The sequence below is a fragment of the Salvelinus namaycush genome, chromosome 18, assembly GCF_016432855.1.
Source record: "Salvelinus namaycush isolate Seneca chromosome 18, SaNama_1.0, whole genome shotgun sequence".
Taxonomy (NCBI): domain Eukaryota; kingdom Metazoa; phylum Chordata; class Actinopteri; order Salmoniformes; family Salmonidae; genus Salvelinus; species Salvelinus namaycush.
In genome coordinates, this window is record NC_052324.1 from 20,157,333 (window position 1) to 20,164,725 (window position 7,393).

Here is a 7,393-nt window from a genome sequence, read left to right on the forward strand (position 1 = left end):
GCTGGCACTAAGACCGCACTCAACGAGCTGTATAGGGCCATAAGCAAACAAGAAAATGCTCACCCAGAGGTGACTCCCCTAGTGGCTGGTGACTTTAATGCAGGAAAACTAAAATCTGTTTTACCTCATTTTTACCAGCATGTCACCAGTGCAACTAGAGATGATTAAACTCTAGATCAACTTTACTCCACACACAGAGACACATACAAAGCTCTCCCTCGCCCTCAATTTGACAAATCTGACCATAACTCTATCTTCCTGATTCCTGCTTACAAGCAAAAACTCAAACAGGAAGTACCATGTTAAACACTATTATTGAGTCCATGCAACTTACTTTGTGACTTGATCAGGACATTTTTACTCCTGAACTTAATTAGGCTTGCCATACAAAGGGGTTGAACACTTATTGACTCAAGACATTTCAGCTTTGAATTTTTTATTAATTTGTAAACATTTTGAAAAACACAATTCCTTTTTGGCATTATTGGGTATTGTGTATAGGTCAGTGATAAAAAACATCTACATTTAATCTATTTTAAATTCAGGCTGTAACACAACAAAATGTGGATTAAGTCAAGGGGTGTGAATACATTCTGAAGGCACTGTACATAATTTACACACACAAGTCAGCTCTGGGTGGGGAACGACCAATGGGTGGGTATCCCTGTGGCTCTTGCTTTTATTTCACATCCATGGGCTTACTAACACTAAAGATAACAATTACATTATAAATACTACCTTATTTTTTTCAAAACAATGGCAATGGTAGCTATTCTATCTTGGAATTTGAAAGGCCTAAATTCACCTATTAAAAGTTCCAGCTGTCTTGATATCCCAGCAAGAAACCATATTGATACAGCAATGCTCCAAGAAACACACCTGCTCCAAAATAACTCACATAGAACAGAGAACCATTTGTACAAACTGGGTGCTGTTTCATCAACCCCAAACAAAACTAAAGGTGTAATCACAATGATACATAAGAAACTCTGAATTACCATGTTGGGTAAAGGCTAAGACCAAGAAGGCCGAATCACTTCCCTTAAGTGTATCCATAATGGAAAGATTGTGAATGCTCCAAATTCATATGATTCCAGGTTTTTTGATTGTCTGAAGAGGACATTGTTAGAATTAACTAAATTCCATCTGGTTATTGAGACATATATCTATGCAATTTTGGACATGCATAATGACCAATTACAATGCGGTCGATAACCCCCCGGAGTCTATGGGATGCCACCAAATGTTTTATAAAAAATAGGCCAGGGGTTATCTTTGTATGCATTTATTTGATTGTTTTTGTACCTGTAACCCCCCCTCTGAAAAAGAAAAATGACAAAACGAAGTGAAAAGTTGGTCAACCCAACAACAACAAAAACATGTGACACCAATCAAGCCAATTCAGCCATTAGGCAACACAGCCCAATCGAAGGATAACATTGGTCCCGTTCCTCTACTTAGACGTTGGATGCATCAACCAATGGTTGCATGCCACATTATCGACTGTGCCGTTGTGCACAAGATTGCTATACCATATGATGTGGTTAACTGATACTTCAAATAAGATCTGGAAGATCTGGAATGCATTAGCAACATCTGAGCAGAGGAACACGACCATTGTGATGCCATCATGTTTTATTTTACTGTACTACTGATATTGATTACTACATTGTTGGGAAGATCTTGCATGAAAGGCATTTCAATTTACTTGTGTAAAAAGTATGTACTGTACTTACTTTTTACCCCTTTTTTGTGATATCCAATTGGTAGTTACAGTCTTGTCCCATTGCTGTAACTCCCTTACGGACTCGGGAGAGGCAAAGGTCGAGAGCCATGCGTCCTCCGAAACACGACCCTGCCAAGCCGCACTGTTTCTTGACAAACTGCTCGCTTAACCCGGAAACCAGCCGCACTAATGTGTCAGAGGAAACACTGTACAGCTGGCGACCGAAGTCAGCGTGCATGCGCCTGGCCCGCCACAAGGAGTCGCTAGAGTGCGATGGGACAAGGACATCCCGGCCGGCCAAACCCTCCCCTAACCCAGATGACGCTGGGCCAATTGTGTGCAGCCTCATGGGTCTCCTGGTCGCGGCCGGCTGCGACACAGCCTGGGATCGGATCCGGGTCTGTAGTGATGCCTCAAGCACTGCGATGCAGTGCCTTAGACTGCTGCGCCACTCAGGAGCCCAAAACTTGAAACTTGAATGCAGAAAACATAGGTTGTGTTCCTCTGCTTAGACATTGCTGACGCATTCCAGATCTTACAACGCCTGGATGGGTATTTCACTTATCAGCTAACCACATAATATGTTATAGCAAATTGGTGCCCGACGGCACAGTCGATGACATGGCATGCAACCATTGGTTGATGCATGCAATGTCTGAGCAGGGGATCAAAACCATATACAGGGGAACTGATGACCCAGGAGAGATGACACATTGGAGGAATTACCATGAATAGGTGAGGGACGGAGAGGAATGGAGTTCAATCACAATATAATGTCCAAATCCAAATTGTACACTTGTAGTATTCAACCACATTTTGAACATCTTAATACTTATTTACATAATATACATATTGGAGACAAATAACCAACACATTTTAGTTAATTTTGTTTCTTTTGGAAACCAGGGTTTTAAAAAGTCTAATTCAGCTCATGTAATCACATCTCATTCTGGGATTGGAGCCCAGAGCAAATAGAAGATTTATACACGGACAATTAGAAATTAAAACATTGCAATTAGTCATGCTACCAGTGTATGAGTTGGTGCTAAGAATAGAGCAAATGTAAAATCTTTACAATATTTTTCCTCTGACATGAAAACATGCCTTAAAGGAACAATATCAAGACATATTGTAAGAGTGAATATGAACAACAGTATTCAGACAGAATAGACAGAAGACTAGAGAGAAGAAACAGTATAGTATGATGTTCCTCCCACAAAATATTTTCAAAAATCTTTAACAATGAATCCGAGAGATAACTGGCCTGCCTGTCATGCAGCCTCCCTGACATGTCTGAAAATTGTTGTTGTAATTCAACTGAACAACATTTCACTGTGATAAGGAGATAGAATGCCAAGTCATTCTTTCTTCCTTTCCCATCCCTGTAACAATTTCACTCAGTAATTTAGAGCACTAGGTTTCATTTGTAAAAAAAATATTTATCTCTGAAAATAAATTGTCTGGGATTCTTATTTCAGAGATTCAGATATTTTCTGCTCTAATCTTTTTCAGCAAAGTATTACAGTAAGCTGCTGTTGTGTATTTATTATCCCATGTAAAGCCAAATACACACAAAGTTTCAATTACCTCCCTAGAGTAGCCTACGCGTTCCTGTTTATGTTGCAGAAAAAATCTTACATGACCCATTTTCCACTCAAGGCTATTTCTGCGAGCATGTGATTGGGCAGTTAAGAGGATGCAAGGCATGCAGAATGATCAAAGTTATATTTGTGTATTTCCCAAAACAAGTGTTATTTCTAAGTGTGTATGGGGACGAGTAACTTGTTGCGTGTTATTCTTTAGGCACTGGGAATTTACATTTCTAAATATGACAATAATTATAAGGAGACACATTTTTTGAGTTATCTATTTGTGTGCATCAGTATTACATTTTGTCTCAAGAGTAGGGTTGCAAAACTACTGTTAATCTTCAGTAATTTTTGTAATTTACAGAAAATCTATGGCAATCTATTGTAACTTTGGTAATCTATACCTGAATAACTTTTTAAACATTTATTCATATATAGTATAATGTTTGTATATATCTGAGTCAATATTATCCACAAGTTTATAGTAAATAAACCATATGGTTCAACAGAAAATAGCCTTGTTAATGAAAAATGCATCTAAATCAACAATGGCATTATTTTCATTGAACTCTGCAACTAATGACTTTTTCACAACTGCCACCAGTTTTATGCCAAAATATTTACAATAAATGCATATTGACATAGTTAAATAAATAAGAGTGTAAAACTAATATAAAGGATATTTCATTCCGAAACCCTCACAAACATCAATGGTACTCACTAAATTGGTGGTTTATATTTATTATGTTTTACAACTTAGCCATTCTGTTTTTTATTTCAAAAAATCATCTTATTGAATTATTTCAGACATTTTACATGTGATAAGGCCACACAGAGGGCCCAAGATAGTTAGACACCTGTGATAATCTGAAGTACCCAAAAGGACCACTCAGAGAGATAACTCCCCAAGTGACATGCCTAATCAAATACATTTGATCAACATATAATACCACCTGCTAGTTTCTGGGTCAATAGTCCCCAAATGTAATGATTAATATACTTTTATTCCACATGTCACTTACTCCTCAGTCACAAGTTCACAACAAACATTTCTAAAGGCAACAAGGCCTTTTTTGTTTCCCAAAGCGACCGTGCAGGCATGCTCACCTCACTCTGCGACCAGCACTGCCTCCAAATTGTCTCCCATGAAACTTTAATGACTGTCTGTGACTGAGCCCTGAATAATTGAACAAGGGAAAGACCTTTCCTGGATAATGAATCCCACTGTAACACATTATGTAAATATATAAATAAGAATACAATTAGGTAAAACAAAGAAACATTGGAAACAGTAGTGATGGGCTGCAGGAGACTGGATAAAACTGACACTCTGGCTTACTATAATTACAATGAGGGCTACTCGGACTTGTGCTCAGGGAATGTCTGGTTCAGGCTTGTAATTACCTTAAGGTCTCCCTTATTCTCTTCCATGTTCATACCAAGGTCTGTCCTTGTTCTCACTAGTTGTGTTCCATCTTCTTCTTGTACTGCATAATATGAAAAACAAACTGTAGAAAACTGGCAAACTGCGTTTTTTAAACTGTTACTTCTGTTCAAATATCAGCAGGCTCGCAGTCTCATGGCTCATTCAAAGCCAGTCAGTCATTTATTTTTAGCTGGTGCAGTCATTAGGTTATAGACCTGTACTGGATGATAAGTATGCAGGGCTTAGACACTGGAACCTGTCTCTGAGTACAAATTAAGCCATGCATTCCAGTATCTCTAGATCTGTCATCTTTACTTCCCTTCCGTCTGGGACCCTGTGATCAAATTACCGTTGATGTGTTACAGCACTCTCTACAAGTTATTTACCTTCGTACCGGTCCTCCTTCTGAAGGCTCATACTCTTCTGCCCTCACAACCGAGAGAGCAACGGGAAGAACGTGAATATGGACTGTGTACCACTGTGTGCAGCACTTGGAGAAAAACAATCTCTCCAAGTTAACCTTTCTTCATTTAAATGTGAAGCCATGCAGAGGAAGTGACCAAAAGAATGTGGCCTTGGGGCAGCTACTGAGACCCGAGTCTAAGTAGACCAATTCAGGCCTCCTGTTTACCTGCACAAATAGTTGTTTAGACTAATTCAGTTTCATTCTGGCATGTAGCTTAAGGAGTAGTCCAGGATGTTTGAACTTGTTAGATGGTTCCTTGCCCTGAAAGTAAGCAGTCTGTGCCAAAATAACTGAACCATGGATTAGATTTTCTTTTAAAACCACAAACTAACCCTCAATGGAAGTGATAGGGGCATGTGCAGTGTCTATAGAAATCTACACCCATTGAACTTTTCACATTTTGCTGCCTTAATATCTTAAAAGGGATTAAATTATCTAGATTTTCCCTACAGATCTACTCCACATTTTCAGTGACTCGGGTCTTCCTCTAACTTTTTCTGGGATTTGCTCCTTTCATATTTATTTTGATCCTGACAAACCTCTCAGTCCCTGCCGATGACAAGCATACCCATAACATGATGCGGCCACAATAAATACAAAAATGGAACAGCTCAACTTCTGAAAACCTAACACTGGGATAGGGCTTTATTTATTTTTCTGCAGGACAATTACAAAAAAGAAAATGCAGAAGACAGAATGGATTTCCAAGAGGTGTTGAGTGTTCCTAGCACACAAGGCGGCTGAAGGGAGGACGGCTCATAATAATGGCTGGAATTGAGCAAATGGAATGGCATCAAACAGATGTAAACCATGTGTTTGATGTCATTCCACTCCAGCCATTACCACGAGCCCCTCAATTAAGGTGCCACCAGCCAGTGGTGGAAAAAGTACCCAATTGTCATAGTTCAGTAAACGTAAAAGACAACTTAATAGAAAATGAGAATAAATCAAGTAATATTTTACTGGCTGAGTTTAAGTCTGAAAGTATTTGGTTTTAAATAGTACTTAAGTGCCTCTTGGTAGGCAGTTATTGTAAATAAGAATTTGATCCTAATTCACTTGCATAGTTAAAAGGTTACATTTTAAAAAACAAAAGTTAAAATGTCAGTCAAAATTCCATTTAATAAGAAAATAACCATAATTCTCGTTTTTAAAACGTATGGGTAGCCAGGGGCGCACGTCGACATTTACAAACGAAGCATATGTTTAGTGAGTCCGCCAGATCAGACGCATTAGGGAGGTTCTCTTGATAAGTGCGTGATTTGGACTATTTTCCTGTCCTGCTAAGCATTCAAAATGTAACGACTACTTCTGGTTGTCAGAGTAAAAAGCACATATTTTCTTCAGGAATGTAGTGAAATAAAAGTTGACCCACAAAAAATGTGGCTAAGGTTTAAATATTACTATCCATCAACAATCTCCAACCATATTGGAGAAATTGACAAAAACAATGGCTGTTGCCCTAAGAGTTGTGCGAAGTTGGTAGAATCTTAATGCAAATGACTCACAGCTGAAATGGCTGCAGAAGGTGCGTTCACCAAGAATAAACTCTTATCCAATTATGATATTTCAGTGTTTATTTTGTTAATTTGGAACATTATAACTTTCCTTCACTTTGAAAATGTAGGTAGGTTGTGTAGATCTGTAGGAAAAAACAATTTAATCCCTTTATAGATTTAATTAAGGCAGATTTATTTAAAAAAAATTAAGTTCGAGGTGCAGACTTTCTATGTGCACTAAGCAAATCACCTAAAATCAACTCAATATTTGGTTAGCTGTAACCTAGGTTCATGTAAATAAAAACTATCTTGTGGTGGCTAAAGTCAGCAGAAGTTGTCGTGGCTGTTTAAAGAAAACCGAACCATGGATTAGTTTCCCCTGGCCCATAGACTACTTTCAGGGTGAAGAACCATCGAACATAAAGTGGGAAAATCCTGAACTACTCCAGTAATTACCCTAGTGATCCTCCATCTCTGGAATTGTCAAAAGGGATATCAGTTTACATTTTCAAACTGTGTGGATTTAGAAAGCTCTTACAATGATGAGTCATGAATGGACAATCTCCTCAATCAAAAACTGCAATCTTTAGTTCAAAATAGTCTGAAAATTATTAAATGGGAGAAACTGAACATCAAGACCACCTTGCATAGAGAACGTTTCAAATCCTCCATTGTCAAAACATGGAC